The 24,398-nt window shown below is 41.4% G+C and overlaps 1 non-coding gene and 2 pseudogenes across 1 annotated transcript; all 3 read left to right on the top strand.

Annotated features, from left to right (window-relative positions):
- Positions 1 to 918: 918 nt before the first annotated feature.
- On the top strand, positions 919 to 1,025 carry LOC145580376 (small nucleolar RNA R71). The gene has a single exon (XR_014099434.1). It is a non-coding gene; the product is annotated as a small nucleolar RNA R71 (small nucleolar RNA).
- A 3,242-nt stretch (positions 1,026 to 4,267) lies between these two features.
- On the top strand, positions 4,268 to 9,674 carry LOC145579315 (cytochrome P450 CYP82D47-like; annotated as a pseudogene).
- Positions 9,675 to 10,616: 942 nt separating this feature from the next.
- On the top strand, positions 10,617 to 23,979 carry LOC145579314 (cytochrome P450 CYP82D47-like; annotated as a pseudogene).
- The last annotated feature ends 419 nt before the right edge of the window (positions 23,980 to 24,398 follow it).

The raw sequence follows: 24,398 nt of genomic DNA, 5'->3' as shown, positions 1-24,398 counted from the left end.
GTCCCTGGTTCTTCCTCAAGTGCACTACTATCAATCACCTTCTCATTTGTGACTACCTCTTCAACAACCTTCTTTGATGGCTCCCTTACGGGAGGATCTTCCAACTGCTTTCCACTCCTCAAAGTTATGGCATGCATATGCCCTTTTTGTGGTTACTCTGTTTGACCTGGAAAGGTGTTTGGAGTCTTCATAGCTTGGCCAACTTGGTGAGCAAGTTGACTTACTTGATTTTCCATGAGCTTACCTTGAGCTTGCAACTGTTGGATGGAACTTTTGGTGGTAGAGATAAACTCCTCCATCATAAGCTCATAGTTGGATTTTTGTGGGGGTGGTTGCATAGGTTGTATAGGTTGTTGGTCTTGAGGTGGCCTTGGTTGGAAACCAGGTGGTGGTGCATTATAATTGGTATTTCGAGGTGGTGGTGGAGTTGGATTTTGTTGAGCTTGGGTATTCTTGTAAGAGAAGTTTGGATGATGTTTCCAACCTTCATTATATGTGTTTGAATGTGGGTCATATGGCCTTTTGGGATTCGAAGTGTAGAATGCATTGGCTTCCTCAATCGACATCTCATTAGTGTTTTGCGGACACTCAGGTGCAATGTGACCTTGTACATTACACATTTGACAAGTTTCAGATGAGCCAGAAGAAGATCTTGCTTGAAGCTTGTCGACCTTAATTGTCAACGCCTGCACAGAACTAGTTAAAAGGGTTAGAGCATTAACATCATGCATACCTCCCTTTTTAGCATTGCGTCGTCCTCCTGGATTGTAGTTGTCATTTGCCGCAATCTTCTCAATCAACTCTTTCGCCTCAGTAGGATTCTTTGTCATGATAGAACCTCCAGACGCAGTATCAATATATATGCGAAATTCATGGGTCAAACCATTGTAGAATGTCTGGATTAGCATCCACTCAGGAATACCATGGTGAGGACACTGTCTCTGTAGTCGCTTAAATCTTCTCCAAGCTTCATATAGAGACTCATCATCAGATTGATGAAAGGTAGCAAGCTCGTTCCTTAGTCTCGCAGTTTTCTCTTGCCCCAAAAATTTAACTAGAAAGGCCTTGGCAAGCTTATCCCACGTATCAAAAGAACCAGTACCTTCATCTCGTAACCATTCCTTCGCCCTATCCCGTAGTGAGAAAGGAAAAAGGCGAAGTCTAATAGCATCATCAGTAACACCGTTGAGCTTCATAGTATCACACTTTTCCAAGAAACTGTCTATATGAGTTACAGGACAATCATTCGGTGAACCCGCAAAAGAATCATTGTAAATAAACTGTATGAACTGAGGCTTCAATTCGAAACTCTGAGCAGTGACCGGTGGTCTGACAATACTAGAAAGAAGTCCAGTTGTTGTATCAGGAATTCCATACTCTAAAAGAGATTTATTTCCTGGATCACCCATGTCTCTTTTGTTTTGATTCCTCTTTCATCTTCTACCTCCTCGTCTCCTTGCAGTTGCTTCGATTTCAGAATCAAGTGGTGTTAGATCGTCTGACCCTGAACGTCGAGTTTGCATGCAACAAAGAACTAAAAGCAAAGAAATCAAAAATACAAGAGACAATAGCCGAAGCAACAAATAAAGCTTAGTAAAAACGAATCACAAGTAACTAGTATATAAACCGTTAGTCCCCAGCAACGGCGCCAAAATTTGATAGGCGTGTCGCGTACCTAACAAAAATAACCTAACAAGACCACTACTATGTAGACGGGAAAGCAAGGGTCGGATCCCAAGAGACTATGGTTCAACTAATTATATAGACTCAAGCAATTACTAAGCAAGTAAACAATTCAAATAAATGAGAATCAATAACTAAGGAACTAATTAAAGCGATTAAACTAAATAATATGATAAATCAATGCTAAAAACATCTAAGATCAAGCATCACCACGAATACAATTAATGCAATAGTCGGTCTACCCCTAACATATAATTCAATTGATTAATGAGGAAAAGTAATCCCTATATAATACCAATGGTCTCTCCCGAGTTATCAATGGCTTCTCTAATCACAATCAAGCCTACTTCCGTGGAATCATGCAAATTAAAGACCTTGAGCACATTACTCTAACTTCCTAATCATCCGTTCAACTACTCCCGTGATGAACTTCAAACCCTTAATTGATTTATTCAAACTCGTCAAAACCCAACTCCCGTTGTGATTAAAACAATGGATTAATAACAATACTAATTATCCCTAATCTAATATTGGCATGAGCACAATCAATTAAACTTATCAATTGCAACTATCATTAAAGAATTTAAAGAATTAAATCATGCATTAATCATATTCGGGTTCCGCTAGATCTTGGAATAAGGAAACTACTCACACATATTAATCAAAACAATAATGATAATCAATAAAGAAAACATAATTAACAATAATAAAATAAGAGAATTGAGAGAAGAAATCAATACTTGGAATTAATTATGAAATCTTGAATCTTGAAAGCAAAACCCTAGAAAATAATATGGAAGAACGTAATACCCAAAAAGAAGTCTAAAAATAATATCTGAAAAATGAATAAAAGTGATAAAATAAAAGATTATCTAAAACCTATTTATATCCTAGCATAAAACTAGGTATTTTTATCTAAATAGGACTCTCAAACGCCACCAAAACGTGCTTCCACAAGTGGGTTGTGGCACGAAGAAAACTGCCACAACCAGGCTGTGGAACGGGCTGTCCTTGCCTCTCCTTTGCTCCAATATCAACGCCCACAACCAGGTTGTGGCCAAGAGATTGCACACCACAACTAAGTTGTGGAGCAGGCTGCCACAATGCTCCATTGATGCTCCATTGGTGCTAGAAACGCTCCATATAAAGAAGTTTCTCGCGATTAAAATAAATTCCACGCAATTCGAGCCCTATTCCTATAAAAACAAAAGCAAACAAACCGAGAAGAGCAATATCGAAATAGGAAGAATAATAGCTCAAAAAGATTAGGAAAATGAAGAAGACACAATAAAATATGACCAAATATCACATATAAAATCATGTATAATATCGTGTTATCATAGTTCTTATTATAACAATAATAAAATATAAAATTATGATTTGAGTTAGATCTACAAATGGAACAACTCGAACATAACCCGACCAGATTTTGACCCGACCTGAATATGACCTGAACATACTTGACCCGAAAATGACCTGAACATACTTGACCCGAAAATGACCCGAGCTAAACATACCTGACCCAAAATTGACCCGACTCGAACTCAATCCGATACCTATCTGAGCCATACCCGAAACCCAAAATGACCCGACCCAACCCATACATGACCCGAATGTTAACTGACCTGACCTATACCCGACCCGAACAACCCATTTGCCAGGTCTAATTATGGGTATTGATAGTTTATGGGTAACTTGTGATGGTTTAAGGCGAGAATAAAAGTAATTGGGTAATTAGGTAACTTTTGATGGTTTAAGGGTAATTTTATGAGAATAAAAGTAATTAGGTGTAATAAGGCTAACTTTTATAGAACTATTGGTAATTTTTGTGATAATATTGGTAACTTTTGGTACACAATAACCGGATGTACATTAAACTTATTGTACACCCGAAACCAGATACATGCAAAAACTCTTAATTTTTGGTGACCCCAAAGCCTAGCCACAAGTTTGATTGTAGTCGAGGTTTCCTCCTAGTCCAACCCAATACTACTCCACCTAATTCGGAGTGAGCCAATCTAGTTTTTAATATCCAAAGTGTAACATGACTTAAATTTGAAATGATCTGACCTAACGAGACTTGACTCGCACCCGATTGATGACCCAAAAATTTGCATAGCTGTTTTTGCTCGAATTCGTCATTCCATGTTGCATAATCCTAGATCTGATCTGATATATGTCAGGTAGAGGCAATACATTAATGTATATCCTACATTATTGCTTAAAATGAATAAAGTAATTTGTAGCTTATTGATCGTTTATCACGATGCAAACAAAAGTCAATGCAAAGTGCCAATAATTTTTCTATAGTAGTATAAAAGAAACAGCTTACATGCATCATCATGTTTATTTAAAGATGTTTTCTTCAGCAACTAAGCATTAGTAATTGGCTAATTCCCTAATAAAATATTTAATCATATCATATAATAAAAATCCCATTATACATAGAAGTGATCGAACAATCTTGTAAAAAAAAAAAAAAAAAAAAATGAATCTTGTTAACAAGTTGTCTGACAGCAAAAAAAATAAAAATTTCTCAAGATTTATATTCTTAATTTAGCACCAAAAAGAGCTCTAAATGTAAATGGATTTTAAATTTGGACTACCCATTCAGTTTTCTGCTGAAGCTGCAAGCTTGCTTGCCTTAATACTATTTCTCTACTGCCTGTTTCGACGAAAACAGAAGGCGGATACTAACGGAAAACTCCCTCAACCATCTAGTTCATGGCCTTTAATAGGCCATCTGCATCTTCTGGGAGGACTTCCTCACATAGCCTTGGGTAAATTAGCAGATAAATACGGTCCAATCTTCATGATTAAGCTCGGTGTGCAACGAACCTTGGTCGTGAGCACAGCAGAGATGGCAAAAGAGTGCTTAGGCGGCACCAATGACAAAGTATTTTTAAATCGTCCCCAAACAATCTTTGTAGAACATTTGGCTTACAATGGTGCGATGTTGGGGTTTAGCCAATATGGTCAATATTGGCGTGAGATTCGTAAGATTACCACTATCGAGCTGCTGTCAAACCATCGGGTAGAGATGTTCAAAAATGTCAGAATCTCAGAGGTAAGATCAGCCATGAAGAGTATATCAGATGTTAAGTCTGAATCAACTGACATGAAGCAATGGTTTACTGATGTAAGTATGAACACTATAGTAAGATTAATTTCGGGCAAGTCAATGAAAGACTGTTACCAAGGGGAAGAATATGACGGGTGTGTAAAGGCATTCAGGGATTTCTTCGAGTTGGCAGCTGCATTTGTCCCTGCTGATGCACTTCCCTTTCTGAGATGGTTCGATATTGGAGGGTATGAGAAAAAAATGAGAGCCGCGGCAAAAGAGATTGATCATATGCTGCATAAGTGGTTGGAGGAGCATAAAGAAAGAAGAGGATCCAAAGAGGAAGAGGGAAAGCTTGATTTCATGAATGTGATGTTGGGGATTTTCGAGACAGGACAGGAAACGCCTTCCAAATTCGAAAAGGATTCAATCATTAAAGCCACTTGTGCGGTAAGAACTTTTTGCATGTTTGTAAAATTTGAGTTTGATGATATCAATTTATTGGATAATCTAATTTTCTGACAAGAAGAAAAAATAACACCAAAATCATGTTTTGCTGCAGTAGATCAATTAAGATTACAGCTATGAATTAAACTTAGGCTGTTTTTGATTTGAGCTTACATTATTTGAGACTGTCTTAAAGAATTTCTTCATACTTGTTTATAGGTTAGAGACGACATTTTTGATGATTGGTAGAAATGAAATAAATGTAATACTCATGTTTTACTTAAATATCTAATTGTTAAGTTTCCAACCTCAAATTAATGTAATATGAAGTATGTAACATTATTTGTGCTAAATCATATTCTACTAACCAAGAAAGGACTTATTATTTACTTTCTAATGTCTGATATAATAATCAACTCCGCCAGTGGGTTTCCCGCTGCCAGTCCCAAGCCTGGATAAAGGAGGAGGGTTACGGTAGGCCAGTGACAGCCAGTATAAAACTTCGTCACATCCCATGACATGAGCCAAACAGATATTTTCGTGGGGGCGTTCCCTACTCAGCGACGCGCTGCACTTCCTAGACCCGGGTGTAGTGATAAGTATGCAAGGGTTGCTAGGTCGTCGCCCAGAAGCGACGCGCCACATTGCCCGAGTGTGGTGTCAAATGAGCAAGGGCGTGCCATTGGGGCGTTCCCTACTGAGCGACGCGCTGCACTTCCCAGACCCGGGTGCAGTGATAAGTATGTAAGGGTTGCTAGGTCGTCGCCCAGAAGCGACGCGCCATATTGCCCAATTGTGGTGTCAAATAATCAAGGGCTTGGGGTTGGGATCAGGAGGGAGCGTGGGAGAAAAGAATTTAGTTTGCGGATTGGTTCTTGGAATGTGGGGTCTCTTACGGGAAAATCAGCAGAATTGGTAGAAGTAATGAAAAGACGACGCGTGAACATCATGTGCCTCCAAGAGACAAGATGGACAGGAGAAGGAGCTCGAGGCTTGGTTTTGGGGTATAAGGTATGGTATGTTGGGCAAGAAACGAGCCACAGAACAAGGAATGGTGGAGCTAGGAACGGAGTTGGTGTGGTTCTCGATGAGAGGTTGGCAAAAGAGGTGATCGAGGTCTATCGGAAGAACGATAGGTTGATAAGGCTGAAGTTGCTATGTGGCAAGGAGATTGTGAATGTTATCAGTGCTTATGCTCCCCAAGTGGGTTTAGATGCAGAAGAGAAACGACAATTTTGGGAGGACCTAGACGAGGTGGTGCAGGGTGTCCACCACTCAGAGAAGTTATATATTGGAGGGGATCTAAATGGGCACGTTGGGGCGAGCCGAGATGGCTATGAGAGTGTCCATGGAGGCTTTGGGTATGGGAAGAGGGACGCCGGTGGTGAAGCTATTATGGATTTTGCCCAATCATATGATTTAATTTTGGCTAATACTTGGTTTAAGAAGAGGGATTCACACTTGATAACTTTTCGGAATGGAGCAAATGCAACTCAAATAGACTTCCTGCTCACAAGGAGCATAGATAGACAAAGTTGCATAAACTGTAAGGTTATCCCAGGGGAGAGTGTGGTCACCCAACACCGGCTATTGGTAATGACTATTCGTCTGAAAGAGAAGGCGAAGAAAAAAGTTAGACAAGAAGAACCAAGGATAAGATGGTGGACCCTAAGGGATGCAAAAGCTAAGGTTTTTACAGAAAAGGTAATTGAAGAAGCGGATTGGGATGGAGAGGTGGATCCGGACATGACTTGGTTACGAATGAAGAACTGTTTCCTAAGAGTGGCCAAAGAGGTCTTAGGGGAAGTAAGGGGAAGAACTTCGGTACAGAGAGATACTTCGTGGTGGAATGAAGAGGTGAAAGCAGTAATTAAGCAAAAAAGGGAATGCTATCAAGCCTTAGGAAAATGTAGGAGTGATGAAACCTTTGCAGCGTATAAGGAGGCTAAGAGTAAGGCAAAGGCAGCTGTTCGCCAAGCAAAAGAAAAGGCATATCAGGAGGTTTATGAAAAGCTTGATTCCAAGGAGGGAGAAAGGATCATTTATAAGATGGCAAAGAGAAGACAAGAGGCAAGGAAGGATATTGGCATGGTGAAGTGTGTCAAAGATAAGAACCAAATGGTCCTAGTGCAAGAGGAGGGCATCAAGGACAGGTGGAAGGGGTACTTCGATGAATTATTTAATGGAAGTAATGGAGTTGTGATAGGAGATACCTCTATGAGTGATGAAGAAATCAACATGGAGTATGTGCGAAGGATTAGGAGAGTAGAGGTGGAGATTGCACTGAGGAAGATGAAACCTAAGAAGGCGGTTGGCCCTGATGGGGTACCGATAGAGGTGTGGAGGTGTTTGGGTAAGATTGGTATTGATTGGTTAACAAACCTTTTCAACAAGATATGGACGGCTACAAGGATCCCACAAGATTGGAGGAAGAGCACCTTGGTCCCGGTTTATAAAAACAAAGGAGACGCTCAAGATTGTTCTAACTATCGAGGAATTAAGCTTATGAGCCATACTATGAAGTTGTGGGAAAGGGTGATTGAACAAAGGTTGAGGGCATGCACAAGCATTTCAGATAACCAATTTGGTTTTATGCCTGGGAGATCTACTATGGAGGCAATCCATTTGATAAGACAAATGATGGAGTTTTATAGGGTAAAGAAGAAAGATCTTCATATGGTCTTTATTGATTTAGAGAAGGCATATGACAAGGTGCCAAGAGAGATACTTTGGTGGGCAATGTTGAAGAAAGGTATCCCACGAAGGTATGTAGACCTAGTTAAGGATATGTATCGGGATGTGTCAACAAATGTGAGGACATGCGGAGGGTTGACAAAAGATTTCCCTATTACAACCGGATTGCATCAAGGGTCTGCATTAAGCCCTTTTCTTTTTGCAACGGTTCTAGATGAATTAACTAGACCAATTCAAGATGAGGTTCCATGGTGTATGCTGTTCGCAGATGATATCGTTTTGGTGGATGAGACTAAGGATGGGGTTAATGTCAAGTTGGAGCAATGGAGGCAAAGGTTGGAATCTAGAGGGTTTAAGCTAAGTCGGAGTAAGACTGAATATTTGGTATGTCGTTTTGGCACTCAGAGGGGGACAAGCAATGAAGTGGTGAGTTTGGATGGAAAGGATTTGACCATGAGTGAATGTTTTAAGTACCTAGGGTCGATCATCCAGAAGAATGGTGACATTGATCAAGACGTGACCCACAGGATTAAGTCAGGGTGGCTTAAATGGAGAGCGGCCACGGGAGTGTTATGCGACCGCAGCATTCCCTTAAAGTTGAAGGGAAAATTCTACAGGACTGCCATAAGACCAGTGTTGCTCTATGGTACAGAATGTTGGGCTTCTAAGAAAGAGCATATTAAAAAGATGGAGGTTACGGAAATGCGCATGTTAAGGTGGATGTGTGGAAACACTTTAAGAGATAGAATCAGAAATGAGGTTATTCGCAAGAAAGTAGGTGTGGCGGGCATTGTAGATAAATTAAGGGAAAATCGTCTGCGTTGGTTTGGACATGTAAGACGGAGACCCGAGGGTGCACCGGTGCGAAGAGTGGAAGAGTGGGACCATGGAGGGATTAAACGAGGGAGAGGGAGACCAAAGATGACTTGGTTGGAAGGAGTGAGGAAGGATATGAAGTGCATGGATTTACGTGAGGATGAAGTTTTGGATCGTAAGGGATGGAGGAGAAAGATTTATGTTGATGACTACACGGAATAATCAAATTTGGTTCATGTTAGCCGACCCCACTTTTGGGATTAAGGCTTTGATTGATTGATTGATTGATTGAATGTCTGATATAATAATCAATAGTTAGATAAAAATGTTATGTTCTTCTACTTGGTAGGCAATGATTTTAGCGGCAGCAGACACTACGTCAGTAACCTTAACATGGGCACTGTCACTGCTACTCAACAATAAAGATGTCCCGAAGAAGACTCAAGCAGAACTCGACAACGTGGTGGGCAAAGAAAGGCAGGTGGAAGAATCAGACCTCGAGAATTTAGTCTACTTGCAAGCAGTTCTTTAGGAGGCTATGAGACTATATCCTGCTGTGCCACTCTCAGTCCCTCGAGTAGCCATCACAGACTGCACTGTCGGCGGTTACAGCATCCCAGTTGGCACACAACTCTTTGTTAATCTTTACAAAATACACAGAGATTCACAGGTTTGGGAAAACCCTTTAGATTTTCACCCTGAAAGGTTTCTCACAACTCACAAAGACTATGATGTTCGAGGCCATAATTTTGAATTTATGCCCTTTGGAAGTGGAAGGAGGATCTGTCCTGGTATATCTTTCGCCCTTACAGTCATGCAGTTTACACTAGCTAATTTACTCCATGGATTTGACATCTCAATTCACTTGGACGAACCTGTTGACATGACTGAGGGTTTCGGAATAACCAACCTCAAAGTTACACCACTTGAAGTCATCCTCAAGCATCGCCAACCTGAACACCTTTATAATTAATCTTTATTTGTGTGAAGTACTAAAGTTATGTATGTCCTATCATTAGTCTGTACTAAACTGCTAATATTCTTTCACTATATTTTATATGTTTGATCTTTTAAGATTGTCATACTTGTATGAACCAGTTTGAATTATTCTTTAATGGTAGATTTTTTTAATTTCTTCTAATTTTTAAGAATAGAAAAAAAAACTTTTGAGAGCGTTCGAAATCATCATCCCTACACATCAATCCTATATAAAATGGCTTAATTTTAAGAAAATTATTAGAAATTTTTAAAGACAACACTGTTTGAGGAAAATATTACATTTGGTATGTATATTTTAACGGGAATAGTTTGAATAAGGGGGCATGAAAGACAAAATGTCAGCCAGCAAACCATTTTATAACTTGTTCACTTTTACTTGAAAAAGTTTGACAAAAGTTGTGAAAATTCTTTTTGTCAAACTGTTGCAACTAAAAGTGAATGAAGGGAAGTATAAAGTTACTTAGTACGAGGTGGCTTATGAAAGATGCTAAATGGTTAGAAATTCATCGAAAAAAATTAAACAAGATACAAGACAATACAAAAAATGATTAGAATTTTCAAACAAAGGTATGCTCACTTGCCAATGAACATTTACCATGACAGCAATGCAAGACAAAATTTATTAATCTCAAATTCATATCAAATCATGTCATGTTTTCCAGAAAACTATACTATATCACCAACATATAACCCCACTAACAATTAAATCAAATAATATAAAGAACAACAAATTACAGATAAGCTAGGAAAAATCTTCAAAATATATCAGCAACTAACCAAGTATATATGATATTTCTTACTCTGTGGTTGGAATTGCACATTTTTGTTTAAGACTGAAAACAGTAAAAAAAACTATTTACGACCAAAATCAAAATTCAGAGTTTAAACAACTAAACCAAATAGAAATAAGCTCTGAATGGAGTTTCACAACCCCATCAAGTTCTCGGTTGAAGCCGCCACAGGCGTGCTTGCGTTCATACTAGTCCTTCACTGCCTAGTAAGATGGAAAAAGAACCATAATAAAACCAAATTTGATCCACCTGAACCATCAGGTTCATGGCCTATTATTGGCCATTTACTACTTTTAGGAAAACTCCCTCACATAACCTTGGGAAAGTTAGCTGACAAATATGGTCCAATCTTTATGATTAAGCTCGGTTTTACACGAGCATTGGTTGTGAGTATAGCAGAGGTGGTTAAAGAGATTTATGGTACGAATGACAAGGCATTCTTAAGCCGGCCTCAAAAAATATTTGTAGAACATTTGGGTTACAAATCGGCTATATGGGCTATGGGTCCATATGGCCAGTACTGGCGTGAGATGCGTAAGATCACCACCATGGAGGTCTTATCCAATCACCGAATAAAGATGTTCAAAGACGTCAGAATCTCTGAAGTACGATCAGCCTTAAAAGTCCTTTTTGATGATTGTAGGATCAAGGGGAGTTCATCAGTTGAAATGAAACAATTGTTTAACGACGTAGGCTGAAGTTGTTGAAGGAATTCTATCAAGCTGAGAAATGTAATCAGTGTGGTCAGGCATTCAAGGAATTCTCCAAATTGGCAGGTGCATTTGTTCCTGCTGATGCACTTCCCTTTCTAAGAAGGTTGGATATCGGAGGGTACGAAAAAAAAATGAAGAAGGTAGCAAAAGAGATTGATCGAGTAGCACAAATGTGGTTGGAGGACCATAAGACAAGAAGCTCGAAAGTGGCAAAAGAAATGGATTTTATAGATGTGATGCTTAAAATATTCGAGACAGAACAGGAAAAGCTTTCCGAATTTGATGAAGATACTATCATCAAAGCTGCTTCCATGGTAAAAACTTTTACATAAATAGATTTGCTCATACTCACTAGCAAATTTTGATTGTTGCGAAACAGTGTAGGATTGATATGTATTTTTTTTCCTATCCATGTTCCATTCATTAGACATTGATTTTGGCGGGATCAAACACGACATCAGTAACACTAACATGGTGTTTCTGTCTGAACCTAACTTCCCCAAGAATTCGGATCTGAGATTCTGATACTCCTATCGGCAAGCTGAGAACCTACACAATGAGAAGAAGTTAGCTAACCCCGGGGTGGTCCGGGGATAACCACTCCGATGACAAAGTCAGAAAGTGTTTAAGAGAAATAGATAAGTAAGAGAGAGAAGGTAGAGAGAGAGAGAGAATGTGTAATTAATACCCTCATTAATGAGGTCTTACCTACTATTTATAATGATCTACCTTGACAGGTGGCTCTCATCCATGCAGTACCTTCTGTGCCAAGTGTCGAGCTTCTGCTGCCACGTGTTGAATTCCGACAAGCCGACATGTCTTCCTTCTCGGACATATCGGCATCCTCTCACAATTGTTCAGGGTTTGGTCACGTGCTTTCACAAGATATCGGTCATACCCAGATATCATCCCATACAATTAGCCCCCCAAGTGAGGACGCATGATCAAACGTCATCGTTCTCAGTTAATGTAGGCAACAACTTAACCTAACTAGACAAACTTTGGGTTCCACTTCTCATTCCTCAAATTTCACCTTATGTTGGAAATTTCATGTGACAACATTTCTTGTACTCTGTCACGCACTGTACGTTAACAAAACTTTATTACTGACCTTGCCGTTGCCGCAGTTCGTTATACCCGCTTGGCTTATACTCAGACACATTATCAGACGAAGCTTGAGAATATCTCAGAGACTCACATCTTTTGTTGAGAAGATTTGCTTCTATATTCTTTTAAGCTCTATATTCTTTTGCTGAGAAGATTTATTCTTATTTATTACTTTTATTACTATTTTATTATTTTATTTTTGTAAGAAGACAATCTTTGTACTATAACCCTGTACTGTATCCATTTGCATTATTATTGGCTTTTAACCGTTCTTCCCCCCCCCCAAGTGACCTTGTATGCCGATAGCAGACAAGGTCTACTTGTTACTAAATACCTGGGAGCGAAAAACCCCGTTTTCTCCCCCAAGTGACCTTGTATGCCGATAGCAGACAAGGTCTACTTGTTATGAAATACCTGGGAGCGAAAAACCCCGTTTTCCCCCCCCAAGTGACCTTGTATGCCGATAGCAGACAAGGTCTACTTGTTATGAAATACCTGGGAGCGAAAAACCCCGTTTTCCCCCCCAAGTGACCTTGTATGCCGATAGCAGACAAGGTCTACTTGTTATGAAATACCTGGGAGTGAAAAACTCCGTTTTCTCCCCCAAGTGACCTTGTATGCCGATAGCAGACAAGGTCCACGTATTACAATATGGAAGCGTAACCGTTTTTTTTTTTTTTTTTTTTTTTAAAGCGGGAAAATTAATACACGTGTCGTAAATCCTACCGCTATTTTTTGAAATTGATTGTCGATTCAGGGCCGTTGGATTTCTGAACCGCCTTTCACCTCAACTGACTCTTCAGTTTTTTCTTTTAGATCAAAAATTCCGCCATTTTTCATTTCACTTTTCATCTTTCCAAAGCTTTTTCTCCGTCTCAATTGTTCTTCAACAAAGAGTTTACTTTTCTGACTCTTCCCGATTTCGGTCTACGCTTCTCAGTATATTCGGCGTGCTTTTCTTCTTCGTCACTTCTCAGTTTAAGTTCATCGTATCAGCGACTTTTGTCGAAGGTATTGCCGCTCCTTAACCCCTTGATTTTGCATGTTTGTTTTATTTTCTCATTTTTGAATTAAATGTCTGAAGATAGTGTCGAAGAGAATTTCCCTAACCTTAGTAATGCTAGGCGTCGTTTAATTAGGCAATCCCTAGGCAAAGAAACTGGTAGTAACCAGGGTAATTCATCTTCCCTTTCTGATAATATTGATTATCCATTTGAGACGTTATTTTCTGAAGAAGAAAAACGCGCTTTTATGATACATAGGACCATTGCTCACTGTGAAAGTGCTTTTCACCCTAGTAACCCTGATATCCCTGCCGATACCGAAATTCTTAACGTTGAGCCTGTTAGTGTTCGTTATCACTTACGCAGCTTTGCTGGGAAACGCTATTTTAATCAATACGGCACTAACGTTGGCAATATAGGTATAAACACCATGCCAAGGGTAAAGAGAACCAGTTATCAGCCTCGTGCTGCTGCCCGTGAAGCTGCTGAGGCCGCCAAAGCAGCTAAGGCAGCTGAGGCCGCTAAGGCAGTAGAATCCAGCAAAAGACCTGGGCAAGGTCAGGTTGTAAGTTCTTCTAAAGAAGAACCAGTGGCTGATATCCCTGCGAATCCTCAGGAGGGTCCGTCATCCCCAGTTCATGATTCAGCCGTCAACTCGGTTTTAGGAGATGACGAGACTCAAGAAGACAGTATCAACAATGAGAGTAGGGATGACATTGTTGACTTGACGGCAGAGGTTATCCAGGAAGAGAATCTGGACGAGGGCTATAACTCCGAGACTGACGGAGCTGAATTCCGACAACCTATTACCCTTGCCAGAGATGGAAAAGTGGCCAAGGCGAAAATAAGTGATGTTTTTAGGAAAACGGCAATTGAAAAAGATTACTGCCGCCGTGCTAAGAAATTCTTCAACTTACCTGACGGGTATGAGCTGTCAGTTCCCCCTTCTGGAGCCTCAGTATTAGATTGTCCAGCAGGTTCCGTGGCCGTTTATATGAAGCATTTAGACTTCGGCCTTCGCTTTCCCCTACACCCCTTTGTGGCAAAAATCCTAAAAGCCTGGAATGTCTGTTTAGTTCAGGTTACTCCTCCTACCATACGGGCCGTTATTGCCACCATCTGGGTCATGCTATATCGAAACTATCCCCTAACCCTTAACGTTTTTAGACGACTGATTACTTTGAAGAGAGATGGTCAGTCAGATGGGTGGTGGTCCTTGTATACCCAACCTCACAAATATACCGTCCACCCCAAATTGACAAGTTGTAAGGGCTGGCAAGTGAGGTTCTTTTTCATGTCGGTTCCTGAGGAATTTCCTCTAAAAAGAACCTTTTACCAGCCTCATCCTCGTTTTGACTCAATCCCCGAGAGGGATCTTGGTAAGCACGAAGAGAGAGCCGTCAATCATTTTGACGTCTCAGAATTTGATGAAGGTGATGGCAAGGTTCGTATAGTTCCTAAGGTGTGGGTGCCGAATGTGAGTTACATTCTGGGCAACGCGCCGTTATCTCGTGTCGGTCTCTGTTGGACTGACAATTATGGTACTGTTTATTTTATTGTATTTCTCTTCCTTCTCTCTTTTTTTTTTTTTTTTTTTTTTTTTTTTTTTTTAAATTATCTGTACCTAATTGATTGTACTTACATTCCTTATTCTCAGGTATTGACAAGTTGGACAATAAGCAACTCGGCTTATCTTCCGACGGGAAAAGAGTTGTCAGACGTTGCCCTAAAGCTTCAAGCCCCTACGACACTCTTGCTACCGTTTGCGGCCGCGCTCCAACTATCAGTGCCAAAAGAAGAGCTGAGATCATGGCTGATGACAACGCCAAGAAGAGAAAGACGACATCCCTGGCCAATTGGCGAGGTGGAATTGTGATCTCCAGCCCTAGACAACCCGAAGGGCGTGGTGGGAAGAAGAAGGACCAATCGGAGTCCGAGAAGACTCCACCCACCAACAAAGCTAAGAGCCCTGAGGCTATTGTGAAGAAGGTTATTCAGGGTGTTGAGATCGAAGATCTCACTTCTGCCGAATCCCCTCGTCAACCTCAGGCGACCACCACAATTGCTCCTACTACGGTTGGGTCAGATTCCAGCATTCCGGCCCTGACTTATCGGTCCAATCAATGGATTGAACGAGTCTCTGGAAGGTTTCCAGATGAAGTTTTGAAGGGGTTCGCTGTCCCTGCTGGCCATTCCGGAGACCGTTGGCAACCTGATATGGATGTCGGTCGGAATGAATCTATGATTATCGATGACCCAATACAAGGTGGGAATCTCGGTTACCGACTTCTGAGCAACCTTACTCTGCCGATGGACAGACCTGCTGGCCCAATCGGCCCCCTTGCTGCTACTCATATGCATAAAATGATGAAGGTACCTTTTTTTTTTTTTTTTTTTTTTTTTTTCTCTTTTATATATATTTTTTTTTTTATATTTTTTTTATGTTTTGTTCTCATCTTTGTCATGTACTTATCCTGTTCGTTTAACTCTTAACTTTTATTTATTTACATATATTTATTATTTTTTTTTAGGCTGTCATGTGTGGTACTGAGCTGGTTGAGATGTACCGTTACTATCAGGAGAAACATCATCAGGCCTCTTCCAGCCAAAGTGCCATGCAGGAAATCATCAGCAATGTTGAAAGAGCCTTGGATGATTTGAAGAAAATAAAGGAGAAAGATGACAGGGAGATGTCGGAGCTGAAGATTAAGGCGGAGAGGGTCGCCAGTCTCGAGCTAGAGGTGCAGAGTCTGAAGACTCAGATCACCGAGAAGAATAAGGCCATTGAGCGCCTTCCCTCGGTTGAAAGAGATCTCCGAGATGCCAGAGTTAAAATTAAGAGCCTTGAAGAAAAGGTTCAAAAATGGAAGCCGACAAACCTGGTATTCGTCAGAGAGCGGTTGGCCGTTATATAGCCTCCAATGAGTTCTGCTCCAAGCTTCAAGATCGTTTTGATGGAGGTTGGACGGCAGCTCAGAGATGTGTTGCCCACGCCGCTGGTTGGAAAAAGGATGATTGGGCCAAGGTTGAAAAGGCTTTCAACGAGGAAGCCTACAAGACCCCTTCCGGCTTCGAGGCGCAGCAATTCTCTGAAGAGGATTTGTACAACCTGGCGCCAAGTGCTGATGACGGCCCCAAAGATCCCAGCATCTTGGACTCCCCAGTGCCTGAGAATGCACAATCTTCAATGCACAATCTTGAAGGGGCGGGCAGTCATCACCGACATCTTCTTGTGGGTCTTGTATTATTGGGCCTTACCTGCTGTAACTCTTTTTTTATTGTCTTTTGTATGTGCTAACATTTATTTTGACAATGCTGTTTTATCGGCATATACTCCTTTTTTGTGGTGATGCCTGTCGATTGTCAACTTTATCTGTCATGTAAACTTATTTTTGTTTTCGTTATCTGCTAACTGTCTGCAAATTTTTACACCCCTTATCGTAACTGTGTTGTCTCTGCTTATCACTTTCTAATTTGCTTGTTTTCATAATGTTATGATAACTGTGTTGCCTTGCAAATTATAATATGTAAGAGATAGTTTGCAAAAAATAAAGATTTACCTGGTGGTTTGTCTGACATCTGACAACTTTCAACAATCGTGAACTTATAAAGATATCAGATCATTAGCTGATGATTTTTTTATTTTTAAAAGTTACCAACGTATTATAAATATCACAAATATCATATCATTCCTTACTCCCCCCAGTGTACATAGTTCATGTTAGAGCTATGTACACTGAGCAGTAATCGTTCGTTGTTGGTTCTGATTATAACATCGGTCACCTACTGCTTTGCTGTTTCAGCCAGTTAGGTACCCTCTCGGCGATCACTTTCTGAGCTACGCCTCATATCGGCGTATACTCGAATTGATTTGGCCGGTATTATATTTTGAACCAGCAACCTCGTGAGTTAACGTATACAATTGATCAGGTTGTATATCTATTAACTTCACGGAAGCGGTTTTGAGCTGTCCGTCCCATTTAACGGTGTTCTATTAAATGGAGGATGCCTTTTCCAATACACGTTGTCTGAATACTTCTTCATTTATCACTGATATCCTTCTTGATATCAGCTTCACATAAAAATTGTACATTACACATAGTATTTCTTCAATACAGCTGAGTTCCATACATTCTTTAGAGGTGTCCCATCTAAAGTTTCCAGATAAAACGATCCTTGGATGATGACATCTTTAATCCGATAAGGCCCTTCCCAACTTACAGTCAGCTTTCCATCTTCATTCCCTTTACCGATTGCCGCTGTTCTTCGTAGTACCAGATCTCCCACACTTAACGGCCGATGAGATACTCTTCTATTGTAGGCTCTTGACATTCTTTCCTTAAATGCAGCTGACTTAACTGCTGCTTTTTCTCTTAGCTCTGGCAAGAAATCTAACTGTTGTCGTAGGAGTAAATCATTTTGGTCTTCACAGTAATGCTGAACCCTAAATGTCGGCAACCCGACTTCTGCTGGTATGACTGCCTCTGTTCCAAAAACTAGAGTATAAGGTGATTCACCTGTGGCTTCTCTTACTGTTGTCCTGTTTGCCCACAATATCTCCGGTATTAAATCTGCCCACAAACCCTTTGCATCTTCGATCTTCTTCTTAATTGCCGTTACTATTTGCTTATTTGCTGCTTCTGCCTGGCCGTTAGATTGTGGATGGCATACTGCTGCATAAGCAAATTTCACCTTGTACATCGTTAAGAGATCTTTGACCGGCTTACAGTCAAATTGGGTTCCATGATCAAAAAACATCGCCATTGGCAACCCAAACCTTGTGAAGATGTTTTTCCACATAAAGTTTTTCACTTCCGATGCTGTTATCTTCGCTACCGGTTCTGCTTCAATCCACTTTGTGAAGTAGTCAATTCCCACTATCAGAAATTTTCTTCCACCCGTGGCCGATGGGAACGGGCCTATTATATGCATTCCCCATTGGGCGAAAGGGATTGTATTTAATATCGGAGTCAGGTCATTTGGGGGCAAGTTGATAACTGGGGCAAACTTTTGACACTTCTCGTATTTTTTAACGTAAGCCATTGCATCTGCATTCATTGTCGGCCAATAGTACCCCTTTCTCATTGCTTCTCTGGACAAGGCTCTTGCTCCGAGATGATTACCACAGCTTCCCTCATGCAATTCTTCTATCAATCTTGCTGACTCAAAATCCGTTATACATCTTTGCTATGGTAGTGAAAACCCCCTTTTGTATAACTGGCCTTGGTACATAACGAACCACACACTATCCTTCCGCAATCTTTTCAGCTCCCCCTTATCTGTCGGCCCTACACCATGAACGATGTATGCCAATATTTTGTCATACCATTGATTCCCAACATCAACACATAACACCTCTGTCGACATCTCATCTATGCTTCTCTGCTTTAAAACCTCCACCATGACTGTCCTTTCCAAGTCGTTAAAACTTGAACTTGCTAATCTTGCCAACGCATCTGCTTGAGCATTTTTCAATCTCGGAACTAATTTAATCTCAAAGTATTGCAATTGAGCTGCTAACTGCTTCATCTTCTCCAAATATTTCACCATTGCCGGCTCTCGGGTTTCATACTCCCCACTGAATTGACTTGATACCAGCTGGGAATCAGTTGTCAAAACTAGCCGTTTTGCTTCTGCTGCTATTGACAATTGCATTCCGGCTACCGCAGCTTCGTACTCGGCTTCATTATTTGTTGCCTTGAACTTAAATTTCATGGCGTATTCAAACATTTTCCCATCCGGAGCCGTTATCACAATTCCAGCCCCTGCCCCCGTTGTTGTGGCTGATCCATCAACTGATTCCTGCCATGTTCCCAATTTCTCCTCTTCATCGATGTATGTGGTTTCAACAATAAAATCTGATAATGCTTGAGCCTTAATTGATGTTCTAGGCTTGTAGCTTATTTCATACTCCGACAACTCAACTGCCCATGCCAGCAACCTACCAGATGTATCCATTTTATGCAGTGATTTCTCTAAAGGGTGATTGGTCAGCACCTCTATTGGATGTGCATCAAAGTAAGGCCTCAACTTCCTAGCTGCCACTATTACTGCTAACGCCATTTTCTCTATCACTGGATATCTACGCTCCGCCGCATTCAAAACATGACTGACAAAGTATATCGGCTGTTGCTGCTTCTTCCTTTCTACTAACAAAACGGCTGCTACCGTTTTTGGTGATGCCGAGATATATAACTGCAACACTTCTCCCTTCTCGGGCCTGGAAATTGTGGGAAGAGATCTAAGATGATTCCTCACTACCTCTAGGGCATCACTTTGTTCTTTTCCCCACTCAAATGCCTTATTCTTTCTTAATACCACAAAAAACAGAAGTGCCTTATCAGCTGACTTGCTGATAAACCTGGTTAACCCTGCCATCCTTCCAGTCAATCTCTGTATATCACGAATGGTTTTTGGTTGTTTCATTTGAAGTACCGCATTCACCTTATCTAGATTTGCATCTATTCCCCGTTCACTGACCATGAAGCCTAGAAACTTCCCTGATCTAACCCCAAACATGCACTTCTCTGGATTTAACTTCATTTGATATTTCCTTAAAGTCTCAAATGTTTCTCTCAGATCTGCCATGTGGTCCCCTTTTTCCTTACTCTTCACTATTGTATCATCCACATACACCTCAACATTCCGTCCTTTCTGCTTCTCAAAAATTTTGTCCACTAACTTCTGATAGGTTGCTCCGGCATTTTTCAACCCAAACGGCATTGCCTTATAACAATATACACCAACATCTGTTATAAAAGCCGTTTTAATCCTATCAGCCTTATGCATGCTGACTTGATGATATCCTGAAAATGCATCCAGAAAACTAAGCATAGCATGACCAGAGGTTGAGTCTACCAGCCTGTCTATCCGGGGTAATGGGTAACAATCCTTAGGGCAAGCTTTATTGAGATCTGTAAAATCCACACACATTCGCCACTTCCCTGTCGGCTTTCTAACCATTACTACATTTGCCAACCACTCTGGATATGTGCAAGGCTCAATGAACCCTGCCGCTAAGAGCTTATTTACCTCAGCCTGAATTGCTTCTATTTTCTCAGTTGAGAAATTGCGTTTCTTTTGCCTTATCGGCCTGAATTTTCTGTCCACATTCAACTTATGCTCCATCACTTCTGGATGTATTCCCGGCATCTCTCTTGCTGAGAACGCAAAGACGTCGGCGTTCTCACGCAATAAGCTTATCAGGTTACACCTAGTATCCACATCCATATCAGCCCCAACCTTCACTGTTCTACTCGGGTCGCCTGGTTACAATTCAATTTGGACAGTTTCTCCCCATGGTAACGGCCTTGACGTTTCCTCAGGCCTTGCATCAAAGTTTGTCATGGTTAAATCCTGAACAGTTGGCTCACCTTCCCTTATTGGATTACATGGTACCGTAACATTACCAACCGGATTCTTCAAAGCTATCACATAACAAGCTTTTGACATAACCTGACCCCCATACACCTTCTCTACAGCACCCAAATTCGACACATAGGCTATTGCCAGATGGTAAGTTGATACAACAACCTGCATGTCATGTATTATCGGTCTGCCGATAATTGCGTTGTAAGCCGACTTAACATCCACCACCAGAAGCTCTGCCATCACATCTCTTGCCTGTGGCCCATCACCCATCCTTACCGGCAACACAATACTCCCTTATGGCCTTACAGTCGACCCATTAAACCCGATCACAGGATACGATACCGGCTGAACTACCTATATTCATCTCATTAAAAGCTTGCATAAACAACACATTTGCTGAACTACCTCCATCTATCAGCACTCTTTTGATGTCAGCCCCATTTATCTTGGTTATCAGGACTAACGGATCGTCGTGCGGGAACACTACACCTCGTGCATCTTCTTCCGTGAATACAACTTGGGGTATTGACGCCGGTCGAGGACGGTTGTCTACGTCCAAAGCACAAACTAGATGACGGTGCTCCGCCAAATGCTTCTTTTCCCCACTAACTGTCCCTCCATGAATTGGTCCTCCCGTTATCACATCTACCCTTCCAGTAGATAACGGTGGTATTCCTGCATCCCCCTGTCGGACTATTCTTCCTTGCGTCCTTTCAGGCCTTGCTTCTATCCGTTGCCTCTCAACTGCTTGTGCCGGTTGCTGATTCCTGCCTGCATTCAACCGATATTGTGTTAAGTGCCCTTTTCTGATCAATTCCTCAATGTTGTCCTTCAATTGTGTACACTCCTCCGTATAATGTCCCACATCCCTATGGAACATACAATACTTCTTCACATCCCTTGGCCTTTCCTTCATGGGAATCGGCCTTGACCAATCTTCTCTGTTCTGATTTACTGAGTAAATTGCTGCCCTTGGTGTATTCAGGGGAGTGTAGGTGCTATATCTCATTGGCAGCCTTGTCGGTCTGGTATCTTGCCGGCTTCCTCCTCCCCTTCCCGGGGCAGGTGCTCTCGGCCTACTTCCTCCAGACGATGTCCCTTCATACTGACTTTGACCCTTTCCGGCAACGGCATGTCTGCTACTTGTCTTCATTAATTCTTCACTCTTTATGTAATCATGAGCTTTGCTAAACGCCGCTGCTAACGTCGGCAGGTTTTTCCTTGTAAGATACCAACCAATCCATTCATTAAAGCCATCACAGCTATTTCCTGTTGCAATTTTGGAATGGTGTTTGCCTCATTGTTAAATCGCCTGATATAATCCCTCAAAGATTCATCCAGTTTCTGCTCCACGGCCATCAATTCTCCAGAGGTTCTCTGCCTCACGCTGTTACTGACATACTGACCCACAAACATCTCAGTCAATCTTTCAAAACTATCCACTGACCCAACTTCAAGGTTGTTGAACCAGTCGGCTGCAGCCCCAATCAAAGTTGTCGGAAAGACTTTACACCAGACTGCGTCCGAGTTGGTGTACAGCATCATGTGCCCCTCATAGGACGTTATGAATCTTGCAGGGTCCCCTCTTCCATCATATCTACAAGTCGGCATTTTCACCTTTTCCATTGGCTGATCCAAGATGTGCTGGGCAAATGGGGATGCCCTTAACTGCACCACTGTTCGCACTGCCTGCCCCTCTACCTGCGGACTTCTCTGCTGCTGAGTTCTGATACTCACGGTGTGACTTGAGGATTGTTCAACCCGCCGTGACGTTGTATGCGATCTTACCGGCGACTCATGTCGGGGTCTCCCCGACGAGTTCATCAACTGATTGTGTTGCTCCTCCTGATTACGGTGCGATGCTCCTCTATCGGCCTGAGCAGCCTCTCTTTCGGCCCGTGCCGCCTCAGCCTCCTTTCTCTTCCTACTCATTGCACTCATCACCCTTGCGGCCGTTTCCAATTCATCTGGAGTGAATGCCGCCATAGGATCCTCTGCCTCCCCTCCTCCTGCAGGGGGAGTTATCGGCATATGAAACTGATTACCCTCTAGGGTATGGGTTTCATCTACTATTTCCATCTGGGGTTGTTCTACTGGTATTCCATTGTTCCCGGTCATGGTTATCGTGGTTAATTATATATATGTTTTGTGTGAGGTTCTTAGGCGATAGAAGTGATCAATGTCCCCTCCTTCTAGCGCCAAATTGTTTCTGTCTGAACCTAACTTCCCCAAGAATTCGGATCTGAGATTCTGATACTCCTATCGGTAAGCTGAGAACCTACACAATGAGAAGAAGTTAGCTAACCCCAGGGTGGTCCGGGGATAACCACTCCGATGACAAAGTCAGAAAGTGTTTAAGAGAAATAGATAAGTAAGAGAGAGAAGGTAGAGAGAGAGAGAGAGAATGTGTAATTAATACCCTCATTAATGAGGTCTTACCTACTATTTATAATGATCTACCTTGACAGGTGGCTCTCATCCATGCAGTACCTTCTGTGCCAAGTGTCGAGCTTCTACTGCCACGTGTTGAATTCCGACAAGCCGACATGTCTTCCTTCTGGGACATATCGGCATCCTCTCACAATTGTTCAGGGTTTGGTCACGTGCTTTCACAAGATATCGGTCATACCCAGATATCATCCCATACACATGGGTACTGTCGTTGCTACTCAACAACAAAGATGTCCTGAGGAAAACACAAGCTTAACTAGACAATGTGGTGGGTAAAGAAAGACAAGTCGAAGAATCAGACATCAAAAATTTAGTCTACTTACAAGCAGTCCTCAAGGAGGCAATGCGACTTTACCCTCCAGGGCCGCTTTCAGTCCCTAGAGAAGCCATCACAGACTGCACCGTGAACGGTTACCACATCCCAGCAGGTACTCATCTCTTTATTAATCCTTACAAAATTCACAGAGACCCTCAAGTGTGGGAACATCCTCTAGACTTTGAGCCTGAAAGATTTCTAACGACTTTCAAGGACTACGATGTTAGAGGCCAAAGTTATGAATATTTGCCATTTGGAAGTGGTAGGAGAATGTGTCCTGGTATATCCTTTGCTCTTCAGGTAATGCAATTTACGCTTGCTAGTTTAGTCCTTGGATTTGAGATTGCGACTCCATCAGATGAACCTGTCGATATGACAGAGCGTTTTGGACTAACAAATGTCAAAGCTACACCACTTGAAGTTGTCCTCACACATCGCCTTCCTCACAATCTGTATTAGTAGCTATGATATTGCAATAAATTTGATCTTCATTTGTGTAACTCTAATAATAACGTTTTGACACTAGCATGCTGTTTTTTTTAGCATTTGCCATATCATGTTTCCATTAGCATTTTAAGCACAAGTAAGCTATCATTGTTTACAAGACCTCTAAAAATACAGAATTTTGAAATTGCATCAATTTCTAATTAAGTAAATTGTGAGATTGGTTTTATGTGTACTTAGCCATTATTCTAGATAAGCCAAGAAAATGGTGTTATGTGCCTTCGAGATTGAAGCCTTCAAGAAGTTCAATTGAGCCTGTACAAAATTCCATCAAGAACGGTTACCACATCCCAGCAGGTACTCATCTCTTTATTAATCCTTACAAAATTCACAGAGACCCTCAAGTGTGGGAACATCCTCTAGACTTTGAGCCTGAAAGATTTCTAACGACTTTCAAGGACTACGATGTTAGAGGCCAAAGTTATGAATATTTGCCATTTG

The sequence above is a fragment of the Chenopodium album genome, chromosome 14 (genome assembly GCF_948465745.1).
Source record: "Chenopodium album chromosome 14, dcCheAlbu1.1, whole genome shotgun sequence".
Taxonomy (NCBI): Eukaryota; Viridiplantae; Streptophyta; class Magnoliopsida; order Caryophyllales; family Amaranthaceae; genus Chenopodium; species Chenopodium album.
This window is presented reverse-complemented; position numbering and strand designations above follow the sequence as displayed.